The following is a 13,093-nucleotide window of genomic DNA, read 5'->3' as shown; positions in this document are numbered from 1 at the left end:
CAGAGACCCCCAGTCCTATAAGTAAAGGAATAAATTGGACAGCCAAAAAAGGGTATTTTCTCTGCTGTACAATCTGCTGAACCTGCTTAAATAGTAAGAATAAACTTTGGTCGCTAAACCATTTCAACTGGGCAGTTTCAATTCTACTTACTAGGCCCGAAGCATAAGAGGAATCAGAAATTATATTAATAGGCTGTTGGAAATCTGCAACGCAGCCTTAATAGCTTTTAATTCAATTCTTTGCACAGAAGTATGACTGGTCAATATGACTCGGTCAGAATTTATAGTATGATAGGCAGCTTTCCCATTTGATGACCCATCAGTAAAAACAGTTAAAGCTCCAGGAATTGGTTCCTGCGTAGTGTTTTTTGGTATAATGATGGAGGTCTTATATAAAAATTGTAAAAGTTTATCTTTTAATAGGTGACAACTAAGTTCCCCTGAATATCCATTTAACCCAATTTGCCAATTTTAAGTCAGTTTGAAATAACATTTATTCTTTTAACTTTACTTGTCCTAAGTTATGGACAGTAAATGACATTAATTAAATTTCTGGTATTAGTCTTTGGGCAAATTTACATAAACTTTGTTTAAGGAGACAAAACACAAATTATTTAATTTAGCTTTTGAGGCTCAATATATTGATTTTTAATTTCAGTTAGACATCTGAAGGAAACCTCTTTTTATTTCCTTCCAGACAGTTCTTTCTCACACAAGCAACAAATGTAAGAAACATGGTTGCCTTTTGAGATTTTAACAAATACTGCCGCAAAGCCATATATTTCAAGTGATTATTTTATTTATGGTGACTAATTATTATCAGATTTAGTATTTTAACAACAATTTGTAAATGTTAGTAATTATATTTTTAAAGAGAATATCCTTTGGCTTATTTGCATATATAGAGGAATCATGGGAAGCCTTCAGTAGCCTTTATAGAAGAATTTACTTAACTAGGATTCAATTGCTTACAAAGATTAGTAATTTAAGTATTTTTTTTTAAAAAAAGGCAAAGCGAAGCAAGTAAATTTAGTATTTAGTAAACTTTTGATTCACAAGGGGCAAACGCTGCCCCACCTGCAGCCTAATTTAAAATGCAGTAGTGAGGAGCCTTTGTTATTTCAAATTACATCTTAAAATTCCACTGCTGTATTTTAGGAAATATTAAACAAAATTACTTGTTTTGCCCTTTCTCAGAGGCAAAAACTTAAAATATATATTTATTAATTTTTATTTGATAAAGCTTTCCATGTGATTTCAAGTATATTAAATTGGCTTTATTTAAAAATCCTTTAAGAAGAGAGAATAAACTTTTGAAAACATTTCAGGGCCCTTGAAATTTCTCAAAGTCATTCCTTGGTTATAGTTTTGAAATCCAACTTGAAAGACCATCAAATATATATGTGTATATATGATTTAAAGATTATATACCTTTTATAATTATTAAGAGATATCAATTAAATTTAAACTGATCTTTATATTTAAAAATTTCGGTTGGGATTACAAAATTTATCCTCTTTTTTTCAATTAGTCAAATGTTGAAATTTTACTATAATTATATGATTTCTCCAAATTTATTTAACCAGAACTTTAAACTCTTAGCTGGCAAGTTAAATATTTAGCATTTCTCAATCAGTAACATTTTTAAGAATAAATTTCAAAAATGCAAGACATAATCAACCAACAGATTTAATTCTGTTCTTTAGATTTTGTACGAAGTACACTTAGATCTTATTTAATTCAATATTATGTCACTTCAAGATACCTAGGTATAAACTCCAAGGTCTTAAATTTCACAGCAGATTTGGAAAACCACACTTGAGGTTGGCAAGGCAGGCCTGGCCCAGCCTTTGATTTTAAAACGACCATAATTTTTCCTCTGGGGAAGGCCAACAAACAAGGTTGTAGCTACATTGCTTCCTGCCCCTTGCTGGCCGGGTGGAAGTTTCAATATTGGCCTGGGGGAGGAAGGGGGGGGCTGTTTTCCCTGGAAGAACAGGTTTGGCCTAGCCTGGATCAATCAGATGTAAATTGACCACATTCTTTAAGAATTTGCTACAGGTGGGAAGCAACTAGCCCCTTTTCTCATTAGAAATGTTTTGGCCAGCCTTTTCAATTAATAAAGGGCCGGTTTTTTACCGGGCTACTTAGATTTTTATAATTAATATAGATCAATAATTCTTGAGATTCAAATCTAAATTATTATTTTAATGCAGTTATTTTGGTAAATTTTCTGTAACAGGCAATTTTACTAAATTTCTTTGAGGCTTTTAAGATTAACTTTGGAACAGGCTTTATTAACATTTCAAAAATCACTCTTTATTATGGAAATATACCAATCTTATTGCTAGAACCAGCCTGCATTTCTTCCCTGGCTCAAATATGCCATTTTTCTTAGGAAATAATCAGTCTTGGGTTTTATTCTGTACACTTGTAAAGAGATTCTTAGCTCAAAACTCTATCTAAATGTCCAAAATCGGATGATGCGCGCTTTCGTTCCAAGCCAGTTTTTCTCTTTACACGTGAACAGAAATCCCAGACGCATTTTTTAAATTGTGTAAAACTTTTTTAATTACGAGAAGGAGATTTGAAATTTGAATACTGGGGAGGAGGCGTTTGCTCCCTTTTCCTTTCCCCTACACATCCTGCTTTGGGGGAAGTTTTAGCAAATGACTTAGATGGCGTATTTGTTCCCAAAGTCATGCTTAATAGAAGAAGACATTTTAAATTTTTTTCTATTTCACTTTCTAAAGTCATGGCTAGCACCCAAGGTAATCTTAGCCAAAGTTTGGTTGTCATAAGATGTTCTCCAGTAATTTTTAAATAAAACACCAAGTGATCTCATTGCAGGAGAGCCCACAGCTCTGCCCTCTCCTGCCATCTCTGAATCTCTCCGAACCAGAGAGAGATTCGGCAGGGGGGTTTCATTTCTAAAAGGTAAAGAAGCCTTTTAAATCTTTCTTTCTAACCCTAAATCTTCGTGCCCTGAGGGACTCCCTGAGTCCTTCAAGAAGCCTTTTAAATCTTTCTTTTTAACCCTAAATCTTCGCGCCTTGAGGGACTCCCTGAGTCCTTTAAGAAACAGATCATGAGAACTCAGAGCCTGATCCATGTCTTAGCCTCTTCCACGTAAGCCTCCGGGACGTATAAACCCGTACCAGGTCAGCCCAGGAGTCGACAAGGAGACGAACCAGCGAGGGAGAGCAGCCAACTGCTACCTCAACGGAGAGGCCCCTGTTCACATGTCATAGGTCTGGATGTAGAAATTCTCTGCTGAGACTACTTCAGTCCTGTTTATGCCACAGGTGTGTTTTCCTACGTAAGCAACCGGTTGGTATAATCCGCCAACTCGGACCCCTAGATCAGAGCTTCCCAGATCGAAACTTGTTTTCAAGTGCCTTCCTCGGAGCTGCTTTTGCAACTCACTCCTCCTACGTAAACAGCAGGTTGGTATAATCCGCCAACTCGGACCCTTGTGAGGCAGGTAACCTGCTAGGACCCTCAGGCATTCACCAGTCGGGAGTCAGGCACTCCATGAGTGCTCACAAGGTGGACGGCTTACGTTTTAAAGTAGGCAAGGAGTTTTCCCGGAGTAACACTGACACAAGTTTTTTCTGGTTTACTTCTAATTTTGGGTGGACGGTTTAAGCTTTAAAGTAGGCAAAAACACTTACTTCAGAGTCTCAGCTGGAGTCCCCATTTTCTCAGAAAGACCACTAAGACAAGGTGAACGCAGGGTTTTTGGAAGGAGTCAACCACATGGAACGAAACCAAGGGACAAGCCTGAGTGATTCGGAGTTCTCTCCGCCGAAATCGGGTACCTTTCACTCTTCCCCGAAACAACAAGAGAGTGCTCAAAGTGGACTAGAGGCAGGAGACAAGGGGGGAGGCAATGAGGAAAGAGAATGCCTATCCAAAATAAATGCGTTCACTTACCAAAGCAGCAGGTCTGACTCAAAAAGCGGGTAAGCAGAGCAGCGACCAGGAAAAAAGCAGGCTGACTCACAGGGCGATCCCAGTGGGGCCAAGGGGAGGTCCGGCCGGACAAAAGGTGAACGTTCTTGAGGAGGATTGGAGAGCGGAGACCGCGTTGGGCGCCAGTTTATGCCCCGACCTGCAGGGCACGCATCGTGGGTACTCCACACCAAATCCTGCAAAGGAATGAGAGGATAGGAGACGCGAAGAAATGGAGGCAAGACAAAGTTCTGATCAAGCCTCAATTTTATTTTTACAGCGGGTAGAATTTATGTTGTTCTAGAGGGAGGGGGTGGGCAAGGAGGTCCATGGGCGTAGCTTATCACTAAGGATGTAGGAGGCTCTGGAATATCGCAGCTTATCAGCGGAGATGTAGCAGCTTTGTGCTTAGGGTGAGGGTAGGTTATCTTTTAACTCCAGGCTAAATCGCAAGGTTGCCTTTTAACTCCAGGCCAAACCGGGAGTTGGCTTGGAGGAGCCAGAAACCTATTGTTGTAAGCTGGAGATGTATATGTGATTTATAATGGCTCCCAACACCTGAGGACCACAAATCTAAATGGATATATTCTTTTTAAGTTTTTTTATTTGATTTTTAAAGAGAGAATGAAGGAAAGGAAAAGAGAAAAGCACTGATTGGTGCCTCCTGCATGGCCCCCACCCACTAGGCTTACACCCCAAAAACTTGGCTTGTGCCTCACAAGGAATCTAACTGGTAACATTTCTGTGCATGGGACTACACTCAACCAATAGACCCACTCCAGCCATCACATATTTTATTTTTATCAAAACATTTTATTATTAATAGAAAAATCAGGATAGGAGAAAATGTACATAATCCTCTCCTAGTTGTTTAAAAACAAAATTTTAAAGGGTACATGGCCAACAAGTTGACCTTTCCTACATTGTCTGCATGTTTGCAGTCATTACACATTGTGAAACTATGGAGCTAAGAGTTACTGAATGTTCACTACACGTGCCAAGCCCTGGATTCAATGCTTTACATGAACTATTTCAACATAAATTGCATGATTATAGAGTTAATAAAAGGCAGGGCTGGAAGACAAACCCATGTGTCTCTAACAACAGAGTTCTGGCTTCTACTGTTGGGCTCTGTAACTATTAGGATTGGCTAGATGTTATTATAAATTACCAACAGACCCAAAGATTTATTGGTTTTTATATTAAAGAAGGTATCTTTCTTGTTCATGCCACATGATCTCCCTGATTCTCCTGGGACTTGTATAAAGAGAAGCCACCATATACATACCTCCTGGATATATCAGAGATGTACAGAGATGGTGGCAAGTCTCAGTGCTTCCAGACTTTTCTCTTAGCAGTGACAGGCTTCACGCTCAGCACATTTCATTGGTCAAAGCACTTCACAGGGCTGCAGCAAATTCAGGTGGTCAAGAGGGAAGTCTGACATACTTGATGGCCACATTCATGTGACTACATGGGGCCAGCCTCTTTTGGGGCTGTGTATGGGCGAAGAAGAGCAGTGAAGATTGGTAGGAAGTGACAGTGGAAATTAGTTCAGATGGTTCACTTCCCCCTCATCCAGGTGCATTTTGTCCCAGAGCTGCCCACAACCACCACTGCCTAGATTCAAAGGAGTGAACTTCAATAAGAGGAATTTGGTCAGAAGTCATTGGCCATGAACTCAGAGCCCACTTTTGAGTGTGACCTTTAATAAATCCCTGGCTGCCTCGGTTCCCCCACTATGTTCGTGGTGAAGATCCACATGTTTAGAATGTTTATTGGAAGGTACAGGACTGCAAGCATCCCAGCATCCATGTTCTTTGAAATTAATATCAGTCACTACTCTGTCTCTGAGTCTCTATCATTTGTATAGCTCAGGTGAGGGCTCCATCAGGTGGGGCTGAATGTAAAAATGCTGACATTAACATCAATGTTGGTCCTAGGTTCCCATTCATTTGTGCCTGAACCTGTGCTAAATGTGGTCCCTCCATTGTTCTCTTCATCCCCATTGGAGGGAGCACTGGGCCTAATTTTCCCTCCTTGTCTCAATGTTCCTGAGTGTCCAAGCTCACCCAGTAAATGATGAGAGTCCAGAGGTCATAAAGTGATGCTCCAAGCCACCCCAGGCACATTCCTTATTAGGTGTCAGCATAGCTTACAAATGGACAAGGGATTGACCTTCTCTTCAGGGACCAGGAGGACCACCTGAGTATCCCAGCCTTCTCCAGGGATATCCAGTTCCTCATTCCTAAGGGGGAATTAGGGTCCTAGGATTCTTCACCCTCAGCTTTCCCCCATATGCACCCATCCAGTGATTCCTTTTCAGGGATTCAGGATCTTCCAGATCCTCCTCAAAGACTTAGAGTCTGCCAAAAATAGTGCCTCCACACTATTCTTCCATTCTGCCACCAGTCTTTCCCAATTCTCCAACTTCAGTCAGCCTACAGTTCTATGACCCTTCACTTCATCCATCCATGAACCAGAGATGGGACCCAAAGGGGTATAACAGTGGCATGGAAGAGAAGGGGCTCAGCCTGGGGAGTAGAGAAGAACATACTGTCCTCTAAATCACCCCTGTGGAGATTGCCTATGCATTTGTCTGTTCCTGGGGTGCACACAAGTAATCTCATAGGGAACATGCAGACATCATAAGCACACAAATGCACGGGTACAGAACATCCCCAGGCAAAGATGGACTCTCAGGTGCAGGACTTGTGGCCAGGCTCACAGAGACCCAGACTATAGACTCGGACATCACTTTGAGGGGAATACACAAATACACACAGATAAGAACACATGGGAACAAGACAGCGTCACGATGCACACCCACACACACGATGGACACACACAGGCACACACCAGAAGGGACATACGTGGACACAGTAGACAGACACAAAGAAAATAAAAAACAGAGATACAATCAGGAACACTCAAAGGGGCAGCAATTCACACATACAACCAACACTGACAAGCAAAGCAACACTCCCCTTAATGCTCAGACATACTAATACACTGTTTTGAAGGAAACATTAAGAACTGAGGTGCTGTCTTGACAAGGTAGTACGGTGGGTTGGAGAATCATCTCATAATGCACCTCCCCTCCCACCCCCCACACACAATAGATTGTGAATTTGATCCCTGGTTGAGGCATGTTTGAAAGGCAACTGATCCATGTTCCTCTCCCATTAATGTTTACTTATTTATCTCCCTGTTTCTCTTTATTCTAAAATCAATAAACATATCCTCAGCTGAGGATTAAAAAAGAAAAATGTAATAAGTAAGGTATTGAATTTTCAAGAACATAGCATTAAATTCAGAGCAATCTCTCTAGAACAGTTATCAGAGAATCATTTGAATGCAGTCAATGTGTCTTCTTTTCCCTGGGAGGCTAACAGAATCACTATCGCTGATCTCAGAAAAACCCCACATAATTAGTGTCATAGTCATGATCCTCTCCTGGCTTTCATTTAACCACTAAATGATGGTTTCTGAATAAAGTCATCCCTTCATTTCCATAACTTAGGTTAGACTTTGAGTGATAAAAATGAACTTATCTTAGTAGAAGCTGTTTCTGAGAAATTCCAACATAACTTTAGGCACTGGAGTGAGTAGAGCCAGTTCTCCCTCCAGGTCCCATGTGGCCATGCACTCCCTGTAGATAACTAGAACCTAGAGGTCCAGGAGTGATGCTATGAGTAGACCCAGACACCTTCCTCTATTAGTTTTCAGCTTAGCTTTCACATGGGTAAGGGACACCCTCTCCAGGGATGTCCAGTTCCTCATTATTAGTGGGGACTTAGGAGCCTAGAGGTCTTCCCCTCAGCTTTCCCCCACATGCACCCATCTTCACATTCCTTTCCAAGGATCCTGGATCATCCAGCTACTCCAAGAAGGCACAGTCTTCCACAAACATTTCCAATCCACGCTCTATACCTCCTGTCTGTCATCACAGTCTGCCCCTATTCCCCACCTTGCTACAGCCTGAGGTTCTATGAACTGGCCCTGTGCTTAATTCATACTTGAGATGGGACCTCCAGAGGGACACCAGATGCCTGGATGAGCAGGAGAATAAGGGGCTCAACTGGTGGTGGGGAAGAATACCAGGTAGTCCTCTACATCACCTCTCCGGAGATTCACTATGACTTGTCAGTGGTTGGGGTTCACAGACTCAGAGAAATATACAGATAACACGAGCACAGAAACATGCAGGTAGAGAACACCTCCAGCCTCTTCTGGGCACTCAGGTGCCGGACTTAGGTCCAGGCTCACATAGACCCACACTGTAGACATAGGCAATACCTTGAGGGGAACGCGCGTGCGCACACACGCACACACACACACACACACACACAGAGGAACAAACAATAGGGGCCACCCAGACAGTGCCACAGGACACACACACAATGGACACACACACAATGGACACACCCCCATATGCTGGCAGGAATCCCTAAAACCAAACCTGTCCAGGGGCCCAACCTCACACCCCACGGTATATTGTCCCTCAGAGTCCAGGCTCCATCACCTCACTCCAGGTGCAAGGGTCTGCTCGGCACAGGCCAAACTTATGGAGCAGGGAGACCACCTGGAATGCATCCCCCCAATGTGGTATCATGTTGAGTCCAAGCCTCTCCTTCAGGAAATGCTTGTACTTCAGTGCTGGGGTCCAATCCCAGCAGGTCCAGGGGTCCCCAAAGGTGTGGATGGAGTCGGCGAAGAAGGAATGACACGAAGACAGCCTTCAGTTGGTCAGCAGCCTAGTCAGGACCTATAGCCAGGATCTCCAGCCAAAGTTCTGGTCGGAGTTCTGGTCAGGAACTGATGAGGATCTGACGTTTATTGTCTTGTTACATCCGTATTTATACCAGCCGATTTTAATCCTGTTAATTTCTATTACAAGGTGTTTCTCATCTTCATTCCAGGGAGTAAAGACCATGTAGCTTAACTACCCGCCTGGCACTTAATTAAGGGGTTGTATCCCCTCCCTAACCTCAGGGAAAAATCCCCACCTGGGGAAACAACCTTTCTCGGAGAGGTGACCTTGGTTAAAACACATGGCGCTAAAGGGAGCAAACATATTAAAAACAGTATGCTACATACGCCAGGTCCACTGAAACACATACTGTGCAGATGCCTCTTTCCTGCAGCGACTGCATCAAGCAGCAAGGATGGACCGGCCTATGGCACTTCAGAATGGTCTCACCATTAAAAACACACAGCACCATTTTCTGGAGAATCCATGCTACCTCCAGGACTGGTTGGGCAGTGGTATTTTTAATGAAATGAAAATGGAAAAAATTACCCAGAAATGCAAAAATAGAGAGATTCAAACAATGCCCGCGGAGCTTAGGAGAGTGTATGGGCTGCTCAGAGGTAGGTGAACTTATTTGAGGTCCTCAAGTATTAGGGGCTGCTCCAGAATGCCTGGGAGGGATCTGGGCTCCTCAACCACCTGAATCCAAAATAGCTCAGTCTCAACCCCTGGCTGGAAGGTGCTGAGACCACAAAGCCCATGTCCAGGCCCAGAGCTTTTCCCAGCCCCTTAGGGTTTAGTCTCAGGGAGCTCAGATGTCATAATTACTTGTGGGTGACTCTTCAGCTTAGCCCCAGTTCCCCACCCTCCACACTGACAGCAGGGCCCCCCCCCTCCTGTCCTCTCCCTCACTGTGTGCTCTGCAATCATGAGAACCCTTATGGCTGGTTCACCACAGGGAAGCTGCCTGATTTGTGATGGTGTTCGCATATGTTGACTCGTTTGGTGAAAAAACACACAAATATATTGCTCAGAGAGCAAGAGAGAGAAGAATAGGGAGAGGGAAACACACATTTTGTGTTCCACTAATTCTATACATTGTTTGATTCTGTTTTTTTCAAAATATATTTTACTGATTTTTTACAGAGAGAAAGGGAGAACGATAGAGAGTTAGAAACATCGATGAGAGAAACATCGATCAGCTGCCTACTGCACACCTCCTACTGGGGATGTGCCCACAACCAAGGTACATGCCCTTGACTAGAATCGAAATTGGACCCTTCAGTCCACAGGCTGACGCTCTATCCACTGAGCCAAACCAGTTAGGGCATGATTCTTTTTTTAATATAAGCTTTATTTTTAATTTAAAGAAAAACTGAAAACGAGTATTTTTTACAAATTATACCAACACTGAAAACGTAATTTGGGAATGTTGAACATTAGTTCTCAATTCAAAATAATGACATGTCTTGGTGTTGGCTAATGTAAAGTTTATTTAAACCTAGTACTTTTATATAAGCTTAACCATTTCATCCTTCCTAAAATTCAGTGATTATGATTCAACTTTAGAAGGTTAAAGCAGTCTTCTATGTAAAACCCCATATACCTTTTTGAAATACAATATATTTACACCAGCGAGGAAATGATAAAAACCTGTAAAAACCACATGGGACTTGCCGAAAAGGCTGCCTACATACAGAGGGAGCATTTCGCCTCAGCACACACACACACGTGATCAAACAGACTCCCTCACGTTCTCTTACACAGCAACCTGCGTGGTTATAAATGCCGCTCTAGCATGTATGAACTGAAAATAACATGTTTTAAAAGGTCCTTGAAGACACAGGGTAGTGGAATGAGCCAGCGCTGAGAGCAGCACCACACAGGCTGTTAGAAGGATGTGGCCGAGCTGCCAGCCCAGCTGGCTCTGCCCCTGGGGAAGCAGGCCCCGCCCCGTGGGAACAGGGCCTACTCCGTGGGAACAGACCCCACCCCAGGGAAGCAGGCCCTGCCCTCAGAAAGCTGGCGGAGGCAGACCCAGAAAGACTGATGGTCTGGCCAAAACCGGTTTGGCTCAGTGGATAGAGCATCGGCCTGCGGACTGAAGGGTCCCAGGTTCGATTCCAATCAAGGGCATGTACTTGGGTTGCCGGCACATCCCCAGTGGGAGATGTGCAGGAGGCAGCTGATCCATGTTTCTCTCTCATCGATGTTTCTAACTCTCTTTCTCTCTCCCTTCCTCTCTGTAAAAAATCAATAAAATATATTAAAAAAAAAAAGACTGATGGTCTTTTTGATGACCTCCACGGCCTCCTGGACCTCGTCCTCTTGATGACCAGAGGAGGTGGAATCTGATGATGTCGCCATGGGTGGGCTTGGCCAGAAGTCCATTATCTCGAAGGCGCAGGCGCACCTTCCAAGCATCAGAATCTTTGGTTTCCCCGCTGACGGTGGCATCCAGCAGCCCCTTCCCAAGCATTGTGGTCACGATGTCCCAGGGCAGCTTCCTGAGCTCATTCTCTTCTTCCAAAACTTCGCAGGCGGCGTTGGCCCCGCGGCTGCCCAGGGGGTTGTCCCTGTAAGTGGAGCCGCGCTCCCCAGGCTGGATGGTCAGCATGATCTCATGGTCACACAGCACCGCCCACACGGGTTACAGGCCACTGGAAAGGGCCTTGCCCAGGAGGACGAGGTCAGGCCTGACGTTTGCATGGCCGACTGCCAGCCATCGCCCAGTCCTGGCCAGTCCTGTCTGGGTCTCATCCAATAAACAGGACTGGGTGCCTGGCGCAGAGCTCGCGCACACCCCTCAGGCAGCCTGGGTCGGGACAATGACGCCCGCGTCGCCCTGAATGGGTTCGACCATGAACGCAGCAACGTTTGGATCCTGAAGAGCACGCTCAAGAGCAGGTAGGTCGTTGTAGGGAATGATCTCGAACCCCGGCATGAAGGGGCCAAAGCCGTCGTCGCTGCTGGGGTCCGTGGAGCTGGAGATGGCACACACAGTCCTGCCCCAAAAGTTTCCAGCTGAGAAGACGATCTTGGCTTTGTCCTTGGGTATGCCCTTCACGGTGCAGCCCCACCACCGCGCCAGCTTGCAAGCGGTCTCCCCGGCCTCCACCCTGTCTATGCTCGTGGGGAGAACCTGGTGGTAGTTGAAGAGCTTTGTGACGTTCTCCTCGTCTTTGCCCGGCACGTTGTTGTAGGAGGCCCGCGAGGTTGGCGTCAGCTTCCCCGCCTGGCTCTTCAGGGCGTCCACAATCTTGGGGTGGCAATGCCCTTGGTTGACGGCGCTGTGCGCACTCAGAAAATCAAAGCGTTTCCTGCCTTCCGCATCCCACAGGGAAATACCTGTCCCTCTCTCCAGGGTGACCAGTAAGAGGTGGTAAAGAGCGTCCCAAAATTCAGGCAAGATTTGAATTTTGCGTGAGCATTAACAATGGCAAAAAATAAAAGCCCAATTTTACTTGGTTTACTGAATCAGATTTTAATATTTGTTACCCTGTGATTTCAATCCCTTCAATTTGATAAGCATTACCAAGTACCAATTATGGCCCAGGAGCAGAGACAATCAAGACCAAGGCTTTGCGTGTGTACCAGCAAAGCTGTGGAGGCCATTTACCCGTTGTCCTATTCCATACAAAACCCTATACTGTATACATTTTGAATCAATAAAAAATTTACAATTTTTAATTATAAACCTGTGTTTTCTATCAAAATTACTTCTTGCCTGAATTTTGGGACACCCTTTAGTTGTGAGCGCCATACTTGGCTTCCCCATTCAAAAACGTCATCCGACCATAGAGGGCCTTGGACCATCTTCTTAGTCGCCACGGATGTAGGAGAAGTCACTGGCGTGTGGGCGCCCCGCCACAGTCTGCAGACGAGCTAGCTTGGAAAGCATCGTGTCCGCAGAGCAAGAATTCCACCAACCAGCTACCCTTTCTCCTGCGGTTAGGATGGAAATGCAGATTGCTCAGCCTGGATCCAGGGACGACCTGCTGGGTCCAATAATCCCTGGGGGTGCCTCTGGCGCCAGAACCAGCGGCTATGTCTTGGTGGCAGCACATTGTTTGATTCTTGCATGGAGCCTGACTGAGGATGGAACCCACAACCTTGGCACTACTGAGATGATGCTTTAATCAACTGAGCTCTCTGGCCAGGGAGAAACTTATCAGGGGTTTTTAGTAAAATAAGTCACTAATGTATCTGAGAATAGTAGATACCAGAACCACTGAGATGAGAGGTAGTGATGGAAGACAACAATTCTCAGGTCACGCATCCTGGAACCAGAGAGGAGGGAGCCCGATTCTGGGTTGTGTCACCTGACAACTGCCCTCTCATAATCCAGGACCCCTCAGCAGGTATCGGAGAGCTGGTTTCGGCCCA

At 44.5% G+C, this 13,093-nt stretch overlaps 1 pseudogene; it reads right to left on the bottom strand.

Moving 5' to 3' along the window:
- Positions 1 to 10,853: 10,853 nt before the first annotated feature.
- On the bottom strand, positions 10,854 to 12,969 carry LOC138998396 (ornithine aminotransferase, mitochondrial-like; annotated as a pseudogene).
- Positions 12,970 to 13,093: the final 124 nt, after the last annotated feature.

Source organism: Myotis yumanensis, unplaced genomic scaffold (assembly GCF_028538775.1).
Source record: "Myotis yumanensis isolate MYYU_CA2020_CCGP unplaced genomic scaffold, mMyoYum1.0.hap1 SCAF_20, whole genome shotgun sequence".
Lineage (NCBI taxonomy): Eukaryota > Metazoa > Chordata > Mammalia > Chiroptera > Vespertilionidae > Myotis > Myotis yumanensis.
The sequence above is the reverse complement of the archived record's forward strand: the minus strand, read 5'-3'. Positions and strand labels throughout refer to the sequence as shown.